The sequence below is a fragment of the Chiloscyllium plagiosum genome, unplaced genomic scaffold (genome assembly GCF_037043375.1).
Source record: "Chiloscyllium plagiosum isolate Xiang-an unplaced genomic scaffold, Cpla_swu_hap1 HiC_scaffold_42, whole genome shotgun sequence".
NCBI lineage: Eukaryota > Metazoa > Chordata > Chondrichthyes > Orectolobiformes > Hemiscylliidae > Chiloscyllium > Chiloscyllium plagiosum.
In genome coordinates, this window is record NW_028270180.1 from 48,744,717 (window position 1) to 48,764,650 (window position 19,934).

Consider the following 19,934-nt stretch of genomic DNA (forward strand, 5'->3'; position numbering starts at 1 on the left):
GAGAGGCCATGACTGCTGCCAGGACAGGGGGTATTCACCAACATGATGTACTGTGATGGGCAGACTGTAACGTTAATAGAGAGAGAGCTCCTTCAGTTCCTCTACCTCTCCCCATTGACATGGGTACTCTGCAGATGCCACGTACACCCGGGGTAATCCCACTATACTGGATATACCCGGCAGCTCCCTGCTATCGGAGAAACAATCTATTTAACTCATCCATCATATATATCCTCCATCACCGAATGGTGACATTGATGTTGAGATACTGGGAAATGATGGATATGTCACCTAGACCTGCCTGGAAAGTTCTGGATTATAGAAGCTGAATGAAACAGTGACCCTCACAGCCACTGTAAGCACCATCCTCCTCCTGGTGTGAAGCTGCAGTTCGTGTTGAAAGAGATGACACCATTCTATGACCAGCTCCTTGTTCAGTCAGGGCCTAACACACTCTGGTCCTGGGTTAAGTGGAGATTGGGAAGCTGTTCCTGGAAAACCCGGGGTGGATACAGCAGATCCCTTTCCCCGAACACACACTCACTCCGTGGTTTCAGAGCTTCCCCTCTCTGCAGCCTCTGTTCCATTGGTTGTTCATGTTGCAGACCCAGATGCTGTAACTACAGTCCCCATGCTCCATCCAGAGTTGGGTCCCCAAAATCCTCAGGTATCCCTGAATGTCTGAGGCAACCTACAGCAAAACTTCCAGCAAATCATCCCCTGCCCCTCCACTAAACTTTCAATTACAGGAGCCACTCAGAAACCCCTCGGTACAAGTGTTGTGGACCAGGCCATATCCCCGCAAAATATTTTAAGAAGGCCGCTTAGATCCAAACGTTTACTTATTTTGAATATAGATGGAAAGTGTGCCTTACAGATATGTTGTGACTGGTCAAACCAGTCAAATTAAACCAAATATAATCTATTGAAATGCTTTAGTTAAAATACAATTTTGGGATAGCTTATACGTTGGAACACTTACACAAACAATAGATACCGTACCTTCTTGGTTTACACCGCTTGGCACAGAGATATATTCAAATCCTTACAGCAGTTTTCCAATCCAGGGGGAAACAACATCGATAGAGATCTCAGAGAAAAGCAGCTAGGGATCATGTAATAAATCTTCCAACCAATTTGGGATCCCCAGCAGCATCTGAATGCTTCAGCTAAAAGCAAAATGAGAAACCTGGTCTGGGAAAGCTGGCCACTGCCCTTTCATTGTTATAACCGTTTTAATGAAACCTAAAGGCTTTCTCAGTTATTTACTTCAACTGTTTTCCGACAGCAGTTCTGCACCTCTGCCTTTAAAACCTCTCCTCAAAAAAAAGCCCAAGAGAAAATAACTTTTCTATAGTGACAGTATTCTCACAACTCCACCTTTAATAAAATAATCCATCAATATACAAAGGTGGATTCATTTTAGACCTCCTTGACTTCTCTATTTTAGACTGAAATGCATATACATTACATTGGCTGTGAGCATACAAATGTTCACAACTAGTTTCCATTTCAGTCATTTTGCTCCTGCCACAGAATGCCTTTGTCTTTCTTCATCCAAGTCTCCACAACGTGTCAAAACGAAGGTTTTCTCGCCTTGTCACCTGTATAATTTCAAACTGAATGGCAGCAATAATTAGCTCAATCGAAACAGACTGATATTTTTCTCCCTAAACTTCTCCACAAACTTTAAGGGGTTACGATCAGTGATAAAGATTTGTCTCATGTATGTTATTCGCAATTTAAATGCTGAAATGTTGTAACGCCAACACCAAACTCAAAACCTCCTTACCTATTGTGGAATAAATCTGTTGGTGTTTCCTCAAGACATTCCAACCACACGTCACGTAATGGAGCACTTCTCATCTCTCCAATACTCCTTCTGAATGACATAGCTCCTCATGTCTCAGCATAAAAGAGTTACGTACTTCTGTACCTCTTAATGCTCTAATCTCTTTCCCTGCTACTCCTGGCCTATGCCAGTAAGCCTTACTCTCACAGGTTTTAAGAAGATCTGGCACATTCTTTTCAATCTCTCACAGAAACCAAACTTTGATTTCTGAACTCAATCATCATCATCAGACATTTCAGCTTCTAATCTTGCCGTTGTAACTCTCTGCACTGACACACGAGTTCTCACGACTGCAGGAAGTGAATTGTTGAACTTCTCCAAAATAAGAATCTCTCTAACAGTGTAATAGGTTTGCTCTGTTTTTAATACCATTCCCCACCTTTCAAAATTACTTTGTTTGATCCTTTCAAACTCAATGTTCATTTAACCAGGGACCGTTTTTTAGAATCCTGAAACGCTGTCTGCAGGCTTCTCGCACAAGCTCATATGCACTTCAGATGGCTTTCTTCACCACCTCATACTGGCCAGATTCCGTCTCCAATAGGGATGCAAATACCTATCAGCTTTGTTTGGATCAACTAAATTCACATGGTCACTAAGCACTGCATTTGTTTAGCCACTTTCTCAAATGAAATTCAAAAGGCTTTCCCATCCTTCTCATCAAATTTAGAGAATGCTTGAGTGTATTTAAACAGAACCCCATCAGGCCATTGGCTACTATAGGGTTGCTCAGGCTCACTAACCTACTCATCCTGCCGACCGTCTACCATCACCTCCTCCCTCTATGTCAACATTCCTCTCTAATTGCTAACTTTTGAAGTTGGAACTCACGGCTTTTCTTCTCTCATTTTCTCTCGTTCTTCTTCATTTCCTTTCCTTTTATTTCAATTTTTCATCATAATCAAACTCTTTCAATTCCTTCTCATATTCAAAGTGCCTCATTTGAAATTGAATTCCAGCCATTTCTAAAGTATCGGGTGGCGGTTCCACCAAATATAATTGCCGAGCTATAGCTGTAATTATCTCTCATTTTCTCACAGACAAACACAACCCCAACTCCAGCTTATCTGTCAATTCAGCTTTGCCTTCATTATCTTTTGTAAAACCCCCAACTTCACTTCTTCCACACCCAGAAAACTCTTAGTGACTGATAGAATCTTTATACACAAAATACTGTTTAAACCAACAGAATTCAACATCTGGAACCAAAGACACTAACAGCTACCATACACGACCTTTGAACCCAATAGCCTCCTGGTGTATATTCTCCAGTGTCTGCATGGGCTTATTCTGGATTCTCTGGTTTCCTCCCACAACCCAAAGATGTGCATGTCAGGTGTATTGGCCATGCTAAATTGTTCATAGTTTTCAGGGGTGTGTGGGTTAGGTGCCTTGGGATAAATGTGTAATAATAGGGTAGAGGAATGGGTCTAGGTAGGTTACTCCTCGGTGGGTTGGTGTGGACTTGTTGGGTCGAATGGCCTGTTTGCACACTGTAGGGATTGTAATTCTAAACCCAATTTAGTATTATCGATTTAGAACCAGACAAGAGTCCACAGTTTGCTATAGACCAACCAGACTGCCTCAAACTAATTTAAGAGGGTAGCTTGGATGGCAAACCTTTCTTATTTTAAAGGTAAATGGGAAATGGGTGTTCCAGGTGTGATTCTACTAGTCAAACCACTCACTGTTATGCAAAACACAATATATTTAAACACTCCAATGAAAATCCATACAAAATGAAGAGAAATTTAGAATAACTTAACTATTGGAAACCTTAACTGAATGATGGATACAGTACCTTCTACAAATGAATTGTTCCAAATTATTAATATCACCTAAACAGAGGGTGGCACGGAGGCACAGTGGCTAGCACTGCTGACTCACAATGCCGGAGGGACCCGGGTTCAATTCCCACCTCAGGCGACTGACTGTATAGAGTTTACACATTCTCCCCGTGTCCACGTGGGTACTCCGGTTTCCTCCCACAGTCCAAAAATGTGCAGGTTAGGTGAATTGGCCATGCTAAATTGCCTGTAGTGTTAGGTGAAGGGGTAAATGTAGGGGAATGGGTCTGGGTGGGTTTCTGTTCGGCGGGTCGCTGTGGACTTGTTGGGCCGAAGGGCCTGTTTCCACACTGTAAGTAATGCAATCTAATCTGAACCCCCCTCTCCTTTGGTTAAAACAAAATAGCATTCAGATATGCAGTCTTCCAATTTAGGAGGAAACAGTATCAAGTGAGGTTTCAGAGAGACTAGCATCAAGGGATAATTTACTAAAACTTTCAACCCTTCTGGGACCCCAAGCACCTAGTAACTGTTACATCTACAAGCAAAAAACTGGAAAGCCTGTCTGTGCGAGATGGCCATTGTTACTACTATTTATGTAAAAACACTAAAAGCCTCATGAGTTGTTTACTTGAGCCGTTTTCAGTCGGCAGTTTGGTGTTTAAGATCTCTTTTTTTTTTAAAAAAAGGAGAAAATAACTTTAAAAAAAAAACAAAAGTGTCAGCATTATCATACAATTTAGATGCCTGGTCCTTTACTCAAGGGGCTTCCTCGTGTTACTGATAGCAAGATCTCCTGAGAGGGGCAAACACAGGCACAGACCAAGTTACAAGGATGTGTCTCATGACTTCTGAAAGACGCCTGCTCATGGATTATCATATGGGACATACCGGGAAGGGAACAACAACTTGACACATCCCATTTCATTATTTCTGAGCTACACAATGCCAGCACTCGATACACTAGGCAGCCAAAACCCAAGGCCAGGGTGTGATACTGAGGGACAGAGAGATTCACATTAAAGAAAGAAACAGACAGTTAATTAACTGAAAATATGTTGTGAAAATATGGGGAAAAAGACAGGGCAGTGGGACTAACTGGAGAAGTGAGATCTTCGTGTTCAAGATAGAGACCCGTGAATAACACTGCTGGAGCAGAGAGGAAAACAGTAATTGAATACCTTCATTGATGTAGTTAGAAGTGGTCTGGATAGTGAATATCTGGATTCAGAGTTTCAGGAGGAACAAAAATAGTGAGTAGAAGTGTAGACTATATGAAAGAACAGTAATACAGTCATAATTGGTTTATATAAAACAAAATCTGGACAGTGACACTTACTAGGAACACCAACGATCGCCAGGAAGGGATAATAAATTGAATAATGAGAAGAGCGTAATAGATTCGCGATGATAATGACAACCGATCAAGTGCAGAAAGATACCAAACATAATTGGATAAGCGCCTGTCTATTGTTGGAATATTCCAGTCTAATATTCTGAGATTCTGGTCCATTGTTGAAACATTCCAGTCTAATTTTCGCATATTCTGGTCCATTGTTGGAATATTCTAGTCTAGTGTTCTCAGATTCTGATCTCTCCTCCCCTTTCTCTGGATCTGCTGATCCCTGTCAGTGCTATCGGTGATGCTCCCGCTCATGTTATGGAATAACACAATGAACGGCGCCCATTTATCATTAAAAGATGGAAACCCTCCACTGGCATAATTAGAATCCGTCGAGACTGGCATTAATCACAATCACTGAACAAATAGGCTCAGTTAACCAGTTCCATGCATCACTTTTCATAACACTATAATAGGGAACATTTACTGGGTTTGGATGGAATGGATGGGTTGCTGAGGGTTGGTCCATAAACCTTACAATCTTTTAAATCTTTTTTGCCTTGTATATGAGAGTATTAACAGAACACTGCAGGGCTCTATATATGTTCCACTCTGTTTATGAAAGGAAGCAGTTATAAAATAACAGATCGGCTGCATAAAAAAAATCGCCTGGGCAAGTTATAGATACCTCAATACAAAGTCCGGTACTTATTGACAAGTGTGAGGCGACTCCTGGTTTTAATGCCCTGCTATCAAATCTTTTCATAACCTTGAGACAGAGCATTGAGACTGCTGCTCAGGAAAAGGCTGAAGCAATTCTTTCCCTATGGACCACTTACAAAGGGATAAGAGAAGACCATTCATCTCATATTAGCCTGTTGCTACTTGAAAGGTGGAAAGCTGGAATATTGGCATATTTTCTCAAAAGAATCATTCAGAACAAAGGGATGTGTCGTTGCAGCTGCATGAAGTGTTACTGAGAACGCACCTAGAGTACATTGTGTTGTTTGTCTTTCTGTAACTGAGAAGGAATGGGCCTCCATTAGATACAGTTTACCGGCTGCTCATAATCCATGGGTTGCTGTATCATTTAATGTCTCGGGTCTGTTACGCAGGGAAAGGAGGAGGCCATGAAGCCTCTCGAGTCTATTACAGAGGGACAGGAGGAGGCCATTCAGCCTCTCAAGCCTGTTCCAGAAGGGCAAGAAGTGTCTATTTAACTTTTCAAGTCTGTTACGCATAACTATTAGTTTTACAGTAGTTGTGAAATAGGAAAGACCTGATGTAAACATTAAAGTTCTAACTTTGAACAAGGCCAATTTTGAAAGTGTTAGGTGAGCCCTGTGAAAGGCTGGCTGGGATACCCTATTCACAGGTAAAGGGATGGTTGGAAAATGCAAGGCCATCAAAACTTGGTTTCAGAGAGTCCAAGTGCTCCTATTAGTGAGATGGGCAAGGCTGGTGGGTGCAGGGAGTGCTGGATGGCTAGATATATTGATGTCATGGTCAAAGTAAGGAAGGAGGCACATGTCAGGTAAACAGAGCTGAGATCAAGTGGATCCCCAGTGGAGGAAAAAGGCAGTAAGTGTATAGTCAATGTGGAAATCGGGCCAGAAAAATGTGGACATGAGATGGCTTTAGAAATAGGGTTAACGAGGCATTGAAGAAATTCTGCAAATCCTTTGATGGCAAATGATTAACTAGTGAGAGAATAGGGCCTCTTAAAGCTCAGTAAGTCTATCTATGTGTGGAACCACACGAGATGGGAGGGATTAGAAACAAGTTTTTCTCCTCAGTATTTAATGTGGAGGGGGTTAGAAGAGCTGGAGAATTAAGAAATATATAGTGATATCTTGAAAAGTATCTGTATTACAAAGAGGTGTAGGACATTTTAAAATATGTAAAGATGAACAACTTCCTGGGAACTGATCAGTTGTATCCCAAAAGTATGTGGGAAGCTAGGAAAGGGATTGCTCAGCGTTTTGCTGATATATTTGTATCATCGATTTCTACAGGTGATGTGTCAAAAGACTGAAGCCTGCTAACCTAATGTCATTATTTAAGAAAGTAAGGAAAAAACAAGTAACTATAGATCGGTGAGCCTGACGTCAATGGTGACTAAATTGTTGGAGGGGGTTTTGAGGGAAAGGATGTATATGCATTTGGAAAGACAAGGACTTAAGACGGCTTTGTATATTGGAGATCAGTTCTCACTGACTCGGGGGATTTGTTTTGAGGAAGTAATGAAGATGATTGATGAAGGCAGGAGAGTGGATGTTGTCTTTATGGAATTCAGTAAGAAAACCAAAATGTTCTGCATGGTAGACTGGTTAGCAAGGTTAGACTGCCTGGAATCCAGGGAGAGCTCGCCATTTGGATCCAACATTTTGTTTAATATTGGAGACAGGGCGTGACAGTAGATGTTTGTTCATGAAATGTGACTAGTGGCGTGCAGCAAAGATGAATAATGAGTCCACTGCCTTTTGTCACTTATACAAATCATTTGCACTTGAGTATATGAAGTATGGTCAGTAAGTTTGTAGATAATTCCAAATTTGGTGGTGTATTCTGCAGTGAAGAATGAACTCTCAGACTATAATGGGAGCTTGATTAGGTCAGCCGAGGGATGGCAGATGGAGTTAAATTTAGATAAATGTGAGGTGTTGCATTTTGGCAAGACAAATCAGGGCAAGAAATGTAGGTAGGGTTCTGTCGGAAGTTGCCACTCAAAGAGAACTCCATTGAAATTATAGAATCCCTACAGTGAGGAAACAGGGCATTTGGCCCATCGAGGCCACCCCTCTAAATAGTATCCTACTGGAAAAACCCCTACCCTATACCTCTGAGCCTGCATTTCCCATGGCTAATCCACCTCGCCCACACATCCGTGGGTACTTGGGGCAATTTAGCATGTCCAATCTACACTTGCCTGAATATCTTTGTACTGTGGCAGGAAAACGTAGCACCCGGATGAAACGCACGCAGACACGGGGAGAATGTGCAAATTCCACACAGGCAGCCATTCAAGGATAGAATTAAACCCAGATCGCTGTGCTGTGAGGTAGCAATGCTAGCCACTGAGCTCCTGTGTCACCTTGTGGTGCAGGTTCTGTGTTCCTTGAAAGTGCCGTCACAGGTAGACAGCGCAGTGAAGAAGGCACTTGGTGATCTTCCCTTTATTGGTACGTACTTTGAGGCTCTGCGTTTGCATGACATGTTGCACCTGTCCAGGACATTGGTTTGGCCGCTTTTGTAATATTGCTATTAATTCTAGTCTCCCTGCTGTCGGAAAGATATTGTCAAACTTGAAAGGGTGCAGAAGAGATTTAAAAGAATGTTGCAGATGTTGGAGGGTTAGAGTTACAGGGAGAGTTTGAATAGGCTGGGACTATTTTCAAGTGTTGAGGCTGAGGGGTGACCTTAAAGAGGTTTATAAAATCATGAGGGGCATAGATAAAGTAAACAGTCAATGCCTTTACCCAAGGATATGAGAGTCGAAAATTACAGGAAAAACGTTTAAGGTGAGAGGGGAAAGATTTATAAAGGGAAATGAGGTACAACACTTTCAAAGAGAGACTGCTGTGTTTATGGACTGAGCACCCAAAAGAGGTGGGTGGAAGCCGGCACAGTTACATCATTTAAAAGGCATTTGAATGGGTACGTGCATGCGAAGTGTTTAGAGGGAGATGGGCCAAGTGCTGGCAAGAGGGACGAGATTAATTTAGGATATTTGGTCAGAATGGACGACTGGATCGAAGGGTCTTTTTCCATGCTGTACCTCACTGAGACTCTGTTTACTTTTGAGTGTATAACACAGGAACAGGAAGAAGCTATTAAGGTTCTGAATTCTGTCAGTCAGCTTGTTTGCTCAATTACTGAGAGTCAAATACAAAAATACATCATTCAGATTTTGATGGTGTTTTACAGAAACAGGAGAAAGGCTTTTAGTCAAGAGAAGCTGAAAGGAATGTGAAGAGGCCATTCAGGCCCTCAACTCCATTCCACAGAAGCAGCAGGTGAGCACAGAGCGATTGGAGCCTGTTAGTCAGTAGTAAGAGGAGGACATCTATTTTCACAAACTTGGGATCAGGGGGCATCACTCAGTTGCTCAAGACTGGGACACAGGAACAGGAGGCAGTCACTAAACAGCTCGAGACTGGGACACAGGAACAGGAGGCAGTCACTCAACAGCTCGAGACTGGGACACAGGAACAGGAGGCAGTCACTCAACTGCTCGAGACTGGGACACAGGAACAGGAGGCAGTCAATCAACTGCTCGAGACTGGGTCACAGGAACAGGAGGCAGTCACTCAACTGCTCGAGTCTGGGACACAGGAACAGGAGGGTGTCATTCAACTGCTCTAGACTGGGACACAGGAACAGAGCACAGTCACTCAACTGCTCGAGACTGGGACTCAGGGACAGGAGGCAGTCACTCAACTGCTCGAGACTGGGACACAGGAACAGGAGGGTGTCATTCAACTGCTCGAGACTGGGACACAGGGACAGGAGGCAGTCACTCAACTGCTCGAGAATGGAACACGGTAACAGGAGGCAGTCACTCAACTGCTCGAGACTGGGACACAGGAACAGGAGGGTGTCATTCAACTGCTCGAGACTGGGACTCAGGAACAGCAGGCAGTCACTCAACTGCTCAAGATTGGGACACAGGAACAGGAGGCAGTCACTCAACTGCTCGAGACTGGCACTGGGAAATCTGAAGGCTTGTGAGGCCCCAGGATCCTGTTACGTAGGGATAGCAGGAGGTGACTCACTCCCCACCAGCTTTGGACACTGGGAAAGGAGGGGAGTTTGCCTGTTGCAAGCAGAATTAGATGAATAAGTTGCATTCTTGGGTCCACACAATCCTTCCCCACCATTCACTAAGACCACGGCTGATCTGATAGTGATTCCCTCATGCTATTATACGGAGACCCCCTCTCAGTAGCCTCTGCTTCATTTGTTAGTCATGTTGCAGACCCAGATTAGATTAGATTACTTACAGTGTGGAAACAGGCCCTTCGGCCCAACAAGTCCACACCGACCCGCCGAAGCGTAACCCACCCAGACCCATTCTCCTACATTTACCCCTTCACCTAACACTACGGGCAATTTAGCATGGCCAATTCACCTAACCCCTGCACATTTTTTTGGATTGTGGGAGGAAACCGGAGCACCCGGAGGAAACCCACGCAGACACGGGGAGAATGTGCAAACTCCACACAGAGAGTCGCCTGAGGCGGGAATTGAACCCGAGTCTCTGGCGCTGTGAAGCAGCAGTGCTAACCACTGTGCTACCGTGCCGCCCACAGATGCTGTAACAACAGTCACCATGACTCATCCAGAGGGTCGGGTCTAATCAGATGAGTCAGGATTTGAAGGGTCCAATCACAAGAATGAAAACATAAAACATAACATTGCCAGATGTTTAGTTCTCTCACATTCACAATCCAAATCACAAAACCAGCCCATCCATTATAATTTCAGTATGGAGCACTGTGCAGATCCAGCTAGCGAACAGCTGAATGCAACCCAGCAATGCCCAGAGTGGAACTCTGTGCAGCACACACCAATACTTGATCTTTAATCCTGGGCTAAATGTCCAGCGTGAAAAGCTGTGCAGACCGCACTGGTACATTCATATATAACCCCAGGCTGTTGCATTGTTCGGTAACATGTGTTAGATCGCTGCCCATTGTGGGGAAACTTGCAGTGTGGGGAAACTTACAGTGGGTGTGAAAATCACTGGAAGGGAGAGATGTAAATTGAAACAGTTTCAATATTAATAGTTCCGATTCAGGCCCATACCACTCCCGTATTTAAAGATGAAATAACTGAGATACTGTTGAGTGAGAGTTTGTGGATGGTGCAAAGAAGTAAGAGGGGGATGGTGATGTTATAGTGGTTGCACTATAAGCCTCCAAATAATTAATGGGAATTGGAGAAACAAATATGCAGGGAGGCTGGGGAGAATTGCAGGAGCAAAAGGATTGTCATAATAGGTGATTTTAATTATGCTAACATAGACTGGGACTTCCAGAAGGTTCAGGACTTAGATGGAAAGAAATTAGTTAAGTGTGTTCAGGAAAGATTTCACAAGCAGCATATAGAGGGTCCTACTCGGGAAGGGACAAACTCGACCTACTGTTGAAATTGGGCAGGATAGGTGACGGAGGTAAAGTGGGGGAGCATTTTGGGAACGGTGACTATTATTGTATTAATTTTAAAATAGTTATGGGAGGGACAGAATTGGTCCACAGGTTCAAGCCAAGGCTATCTCATAGCCCCTTTTCACCCTCCTGATTTCCTTTTTAGATTAGATTAGATTACTTACAGTGTGGAAACAGGCCCTTCGTTCCAACAAGTCCACACCGCCCCGCCGAAGCGCAACCCACCCATACCCCTTCATCTACCCCTTACCTAACACTACGGGCAGTTTAGCATGACCAGTTCGCCTGACCTGCACATCTTTGGACTGTGGGAGGAAACCGGAGCACCCGGAGGAAACCCACACAGACACGGGGAGAACGTGCAAACTCCACACAGTCAGTCGTCTGAGGCAAGAATTGAACGCGGGTCTCTGGTGCTGTGAGGCAGCAGTGCTAACCACTGTGCCATCGTGCTGCCCACAGTCCTTCTTCATTAAACTCCTGTATCCCTTGTGTCTCTCCAGAGATTCCATTGATTCCTGCTGCCTGAACCTGAGCCACGCCTCCTTTTTTGCTGGTTAGAGCCTGATTATCTCTTGTCATCCAGGGTTCTCTCTTCTTGCCTCACTTTCCCTTCACCCTCACAGAAACATATAGACCTTGAACTCGAGCTATCTCACTTTTAAAGGCCTCCCACTTACCAGAGATCCTTTTGCCTGGAAACAAGCTACTTCAATCAACCTTTGCAAGTCCCCTGTCTAATTCCAGCTTGAATCTGTGGACCAATTCTGTGGATCCAAAGATGTGCTTTCAGTATAGTAAAGGAAAAGAATGACTAGAGAGAAAATAGGACGGCTTAAAATCCAAAGTAGTCATTCATGTGTAAAACCACAAGAGATGGGCGAGGTCCTCAATTTCCCTTCTTGTGTTTACCATGAAGAAAGACATGAAGATCAGTTACCTTTGGGGTGGGGGTTAGGTGTCATATCTTGGTACCGTTCATATCACAGTAGAGTTGCTGTTGGACATATTAGAACGCATAAAGTCAGATAAATCTCTTGGTCCTGAACAGATATATCTAAGAGCACTGCAAGAGGCTAGAGAAGACAGGTCAGGGGCCAAGGTCCAGGAAGACTGAGCAGTAGTAAATGTTGTGCCCTTATTCAAGAATGGCTGCAAAGAAAAGCCTGGGAAATACAGACCAGTAAGCTTCACATCTGTTTTCAGTAAACCACTTGAGAAGGTTCTGAGAGATAAGATATGCATGCATTTGGAAAAACAGAGTTTGACTTGGAGCAATCAGCATAGCTTTCTGCATGGTTGATCAGGCCATACAAATTTTGTTCGAGTTTTTTGAGGAAGTGACCAGGAAGGTTGACGAGGGCAGGGTGGTGGGCATATTCTATATGGATTTCAGTAAAGCCTTTGATAAGGTACCACATAGTAGGCTGCTCGAGCAGGTTCGATCGCATGGACTCCAAGATAATCTGGTAAATTGGTGACAGAATTGGCTTGGCGTTAGGAAGCAAATGGCTATGGTGGAGGTATGTTGTCGGACTGGAGGCCTGTGACTAGTGGAGTGCCTCAGGGGTCGGTCCTGGGCCCATTGCTGTTTGTTATCTATATCAATGATTTGGACGAGAGTGCACAACACAAGGTTAATAAGTTTATAGATGACACTAAAATAGGAGGCATCCAGTGAGGAACATTATCAGAAATTGCAGCAGTACCTTGAGCAACTGGAGAAGTGGGCTGAGAAATAGCATGTGGAGTTTAATATAGATAAGTGTGACGTCTTGCATTTTGGAAAGTCAAATCCAGGTAGGAGTTTAATGATGAATGGGAGGGCCTTAAGTAGTGCAGTGGATCAAAAGGACGTTGGAGATCATGTGCACGGTTGTCTGAAATTTGAGTCACAGATACCCAGGACAATGAAGAAGGCTGTTGGCACACTGGCCTACATCAGTGCATTGAGTATAGAAGTTGGGACATTATGTTGCAGTTGTACACGGTGTTGATAAGGCTGCAGTTGGAGCATTGGTTTCAGTTTTGTTCTCCTTGCTGTAGAAAGGATATTATTGAATTAGAAAGAGTGTAGAAGGAATTTCAGAGATGCTTCCTGAGCTAAAGAGTTTAAGTTTTAGGGAGATTATGGACAGGTTAGAACTTATTTCTTTACAGCCTAGGAAACTGAAGGGATACATATAGAAGTGTAGATCTTAGCAAATTATGAGAGACATGCATAGGGATGAATACTTCAAGTGTTTTCGCAAGGTTGGGGAATCGAGGACGAGAGGACATCTGTTAATGCTTCGAGAGGAATAAAATAAAAAATTAACTCGTAGGGGCAACTCTTTTACACACATAATGGTACACATATGCACTGAGCTTTCAGTGGAAGTGGTTGAAGTGGGTACAATAACAACATTGGAAAGGCACTTGGACAAATACACAGATAGGAAAGGATTAGAGGATAAAGAGCAAGGGCAGAGAAATTGGATGAGTGTGGATGGACATTTTGTTCGACATGAAACATCTGGGCCAAAGGGTCTGTTTCCGTCTGTAGAACTGTATGACTGTAAATACGTGTGTTTTGGGATAGAGACAGGGAGGGGGAGACCGAGTAAAATGTCATGGAAAGATATGTTCACTGGTTCCAGAATGCTGAAATGAAGCCATTTCGATTGTGTCATGCAACACGGGTCAGTATTATGAAGAATTATGAGTAAATGGTATATTCGTGTGAGTTCAGGCGATGGAGAGTTTTGAATGAGCATTTGTCCTGTAGCTTTGCAACTGGGAGGGAGAACCGCAGAGTCTTCGACACATTGAGCTGTGTAAAACAGTAATTTGTCTCAAATTCATTTTCATTGAGTGTGATAGAGGGATTGTTTGTACGAAGCTGAGCTAAATTCCTGGTGCTATCTTATCGAACTCACCTCATAAGCTACCCTCCCCACCCCATGGTGTCCCTCTTATTCAATACCAGCCCGATTCTCCCACCCATCATGACTGGAGGTACACACAGTCGCCCGTGTGCCCCTGGATATTCCGTGATCCCTGGCACTGGTGCCATCTTTAAAACGCTAAGGGGCACACGGTTGAGCTTTCTCAGGTTGGTGCTGCCCTGCACAGATTACCCCGAGCATGGCATATAAGGGACAATTACACCATGGTTTGTTGACAGAGCACGGCAGGCATAGTGGATGGACTAATACAGAGGGGGACCTTTCACTTACCAGAGGGGGCCATATCACCAGACCTACCGAGCATGGTCTGTGCTCACCACCCAGCTCAATGCAGTATCTGCAGTCTAAAGAAATATCCAGCAATACAGGACACGCATCAATCACCTTCCCCATTCTGTCAGGGTAAGGGTCACCGTATTCTCTCTGTTCCCTCACAGTCACTGTATATCTGTTATAGCACTGACCCCCATCAAGGCTCATGCTCCAACACGCTCACTGCAGCGCCTTCTCTCTCTCTCTCTCTCGTTTTCAATTCCCCCCGTCACGACAGTTATAGAATATTCTGGAGAATGCCGATTATGGAGAATTCCGGATAAAGTTCCAAATAATTCCCAGTTTCAAGAAACTGGCAGTGCCCCAGTGTGTAACTCATAAGAGGAAAGAGTAGAGATGTACATTTTTCAAATCACACACAATTCAAACCACGCTGAGGTCATTCAGCCCTTCAAACTTGCTCTAGCATTTAATAAGGTCCGGCTGACCTGATGGTTTTCTCAGCTCCATGTTACAGGAACTTTCAGTCATTCAACTCCCTGGGTTCCTGTCACTGACCAGACGACACTCAAGCACTTTTACCCCAGTTTTCTTCTAGCGTCTGTTCGAGGGCAATTCCCATGGAATGCACTCTCCTAACAATATATTCCATCAGCTATATACTTTCATGCAACTGTCAGCATGCTTTCCACAGACCAAACAAAAATCTACACTTTTTTTTGTTATAGATGTCCAATCGCACTTAGTAATTCTGGTTATTTCACTTGACTCACCTTAATAATATTAAATCAAACACAGCTTCTAAGCTGTCTTGTTATAATATACAATTTCGAGCAGAGAACATTTTTACCCTCAGCCGGTATTTTGACCGTTATCTGAATTGTAGCCTTTTCATTCTTATGAAAGTTTCTCTTGCCCTTTGCCTGTGACTGTTTCTGTCTGTAACAGTTGCTCTGTCGTCCCTCAGTTGGCTGGACGGCAGGTTTGTGATGTAGAGGGAGGACAACTGCGCAGGTTCAGTTCCTCACACTGACTGAGGTTATCATGAAGGGGATGCACTCTCAACGTCACCTCATCACCCGAAATGTGGTGACCCTCACGGTAAACCAGCATGAGTGGTCTCTCTAATGAGAGTTATTTGGGACTCTATTCTATCAATGTTAGCATTTTAATTTAAAAATAGTAATTTTATTGAAAAAGAGATTTTTAATATTATAATAACCCAATAACAACATAACTCAATTAACTGATCAAAGTTACACTCATATGCATGTACATACAAAACAAGTTAAAAACACTAAATAGACAGAGAAAAAAGAAAAATAAACAATAAATAATGAATAAATAGTACAGCTCAGCATAACAAAACGATAGCGCTCGTTCTTCAAGAGCATTAACTGATACACATTTTTATGTTCATAAATCTTCCTCGCTGGATATTAGATTCATTAGACCATATCGTCATGGTTATATATAAGCCCTTCTTAATGTGACAAATAAACCTGTATCGTGGGCTGCCATGTCTTATATAAATCTCTGTTTTTTGATGCACCACACTGGTGAGAAAGTCCAAATGGATATTCTCCATGAAGAACTTACGACGACCCAACAGACCTGGGGTTTTCAGACATCTAACACAACAGAACATTTTCCTAGCACAGAAAGTAAGGATACATTTTTTTCCTCATGTGCATCTCTGCAAACTATCCTGGTCAGGCCCAGGAAAAGGAAAAACGGGTCCATTTCCAATTCAGTCCCCAAAACCCGCTCTATCACACCGAACACAGTGCTCCAATATATATGAAGCCTGAAGAAGGACCACAAGAATTGAGTAAGAGTGCCTGTAGTCATTCTGCATTTACGACATGCTGAAGATAATCCCACTTTGCATTTTGAGAGACAATTTGGGGTCAGATAGACCCTACGAAAAATTTTCAACTGCATGGAATGGGTCCTATTACAGATCAAAATCCTTCGAGCATTTTCACAAATATCCTCCCATCTCTCCGAGGTGTTCTGAACCCCAACTCTCTCTCGCAGACATCATAAAGCTGCACAGTTGAGGGGACACTCTCCAAATAATGATAAAGGGTACTGACAGAAAGTGCATTCTGAGCACTAAGCACCCGCTTCTCTCTATTGGATCTGTAAGAGTCTGTTAAAAGTGTGTTTTTTTTAAATCAAACCTCTGATCTGAAATCAAAAACAAACAGAAGACGTCTCTACTATGTAGTCCATACTTACGAGTTATTTGATCAATGATGTCATTCTTTCTCCCTGAAATAAAACGTCGTGGCGCAGGAGATAGCACTGCGGCCTCACAGCACCAGGATCCAAAGATGTGCGGTTTAGATGAATTGGCTATTGATAAATCAGGGATGTGTAGGTTGGGGCATTAGTCAGGGTAAATATAGAATGGTAGGGGAATGGGTCTGGGTGGGTCGAAGTCGACTTGTTGGGCCCAAGGTCCTGTTTCCACCCTGTAGGGATTCTATTAATTCTAAATCTCTGAAGCAAGGTACACCCCTGGCTTCCCACTGTTTAAACATGGCATTCGGTATCCCCGGTTGACAACTTGGTATACCAATTATAGGGGTAAGAAACAAGGCTTTGGCTGTATTGCCCTCGATCTGACTCATTGTCATTCATGCTTTAACTTTATTGATAATTATTGGGTTATGACAATACTCCATAAATGTTGTCATTTTGTCTAAGAACAATAGACTAATAAGGGTTCACTTTTTCTGAGAGGGTTCAATATCTAACCGTATTGACGCCGGGTCCTCAGTGGCCCAGATACTAATATAGGATAATAAAGAGCTTAATTGATAGCATTTAATCTGTGAGATCTACTCTCCACAATCTGTGGGGTAGTTGCAATTTGGTTAGCTTGATAAACAGTCGCTTATGTTGCCAAATAAAAGAGCTAAACCAGCCATAAAGTCTCCTAAATATCTGTCTGGGAAACATTAAAGGAAGCATTCACACGAGGTATAGTAAATGAGGAAGGACATTCATTTTAATAAGAGTTATCCGACCTTCCCAGGATATTGGAAGTTCCTCCCATTTTTGAAGGTCTTTTTTTAATTTTGTCAAGCACATGGACATAGTTCACGTTAGATAAATGATCAAAGACAGATGTAATGAATATACAGAAATAGGGAAACCACCCCAGTGACCGTTTAAAAGGAAACCAGGATTTGCCTTCAATCTCAGGTATTACCCTGAGACCTCCCATAGTTTTGGCCACAAACTTTGTAAAATTAATCTTACAGCCCGAAAACATGATAAGCGAATTAATGCATTGCATCACGTGAGCTGCCGAAACTGTGGGATTTGACAAAAACATGAGACCCTCATCTGCATCCAACATAATCTTATATGACTTCTATCTTAATTCTGGGGCAGGTATGTTGGTGTAATATTCCCAATTGTGCAGGATGACACCGTGTCTAAGATTGTTGCAGGGATGGGGGAAGAGATCAACCCTCGTGTGGCATTTGTGCGGGTTAAAGAAGAAAATAAAATCCCTACTTGTGAGATAGATCTGCCTCCAGGTATCCACCAGCTCTAACCCACTTATTTCTTACATTATAATGAGGGTATTGGGGTACCTTTGGACATTCTGTCCACCGTGGGGCCATAAGACAGTCAATGTCTCCTTCTACAATAATGTGCCATGATGCAAGATAACTTACTTTGGAAAATGCATCTTCCAGGATTTTAAGACGGTGCGCCAGGGGGCAATAAACATTCAAAATACTGTATTAATTCCCATAGTTGAAGACTTTGGGAATGATGATCCTTCCGTGAGTGCCTAATACAATCTAGTAATTTAAATGGAAGACTCTTCTTCACTAGTATGGCTTCTCCCCTACTCCTAGTATTAAAAGATGAGAAATAAACCCGATCAAACCCACCCTGCTATAATGTCAAATGTTCCTTGTCATCAAAGTGCATCTCCAGCAATAGGACAACATCCACCCTCTCTGTTTTAAGACTAAAAAGTACATTTTTCCTCTTGACTGGCAGATGGCTCCCCTTAATGTTCCAGGTATAACATTTAAGCACATCATTATCCAGAACACACCGTAGCATTCAACTCTCGAGTTTCACATCGAATTAAACATCGCTGGTCATTAATGAAAAAAAGACTCATAGAGCCTAAAAACTGTACAAACTAAAACTACTACAACTAACAAGGTCTCAAAACTTTCCAAAGCTAAACACATAAAAATCCAAAGAACGAAATAAAATCCAAAATGCCAATGACACTCGATTGGGGAATTTACCCCCCACCGCCCACTGGGGATGCTTACATATCTCAAAACTTTATCTTCTGCCCGCTACCAATATGGAATCCAGGGCAATTAATAACAAAAATCGGGCATGAACTGCACTTCGATCGGCACTTAGTCATGACAACTACCTTTGTAACTCCCTCCAGCTTGAGCTGCACCCCAGACACAAGCAAAGAAAGAAAAAAAGAGTAGTAACACTAATGAAGAAGTTAAAAATGAGTACTCTACCCATTTCCGGCTATAATTTAACACTGGTTAATAGCAGAAAATTCCAACAAAATTTCTTTAAGAGAGATACATGATTATCTAAATATACAGCTTACTTTAAAATGTCCACAAAGTTTTCGCTTTCTCTGGAGAGTCAGACGAGTTCGTGGATCCATTGAAAGCAATACTGAGCACCGCTGGGTACCGTAACAAATATTGAATCCAGAGTTCCCTTACTGTTCTCTTGACATCATCAAAAGATTTTCTTTCCTGAATCACCGCCGTTGAAAAGTCCTGAAAGAACATAATACTGGAACCCTCGTGAATTAAAGCCATCGGATCTTTCCCCTGGGTTCTGGAAAATTCCATTAGTCTTTGTTTGTCCCCACAACTGTGTAATCGAACAAGGACAGGATGAAGGCGTTGGTCTGAGCCTGACCTGTGCACCGTAAGCCAATGAACTGTTTCAGTCTTCACCCGTCTCTCCTCAGTGTTGAAGTGAAGGAATCGCCGCAGCCAGTTCTTGAAAAAATTCAGCGGCTGACCACCTTCTGTCCGCTCCAGCAAACCGACGATGTAAATATTTTTCATCCTAACCCTGTTCTCGAGGTTGTCATCTTGGTCAGTTTAGGTGCAGACCTGTTTTTCAAGGGCGAGGATCTTCTCCCGAGAGGAATCGATCACGGGCTCTGCCACTGCATGACATCGTCTGTTCTGTTTCCAAGGCTGTGAACTTGCTGCTCATGCTTTTGGAGCACGGCTGAGAGCGGCTCTAGCCACTGCAGTTTCTTCAACCCTTCTTCAATCATGGCTTCAATCATTTCGTATAACTTGGTGAACTCAGTGACCAAGGCCTGGTAAGTACCTGGGTCCATGGAACAAGCAGAGTGGGTTGCAGCTACAGCCTCAGGCATGCTCGATGCTTCTGACGGGTGCACCGTGTGTTGGGTCATGCTCGATCCTTTCCCGTGTTTTGTCATTTCCACTTGATAAAACGGGATTAGTAAAGATTCTACCGCTCTTTTAGTGTTGAAATTTAATTAAATGCCAGGGA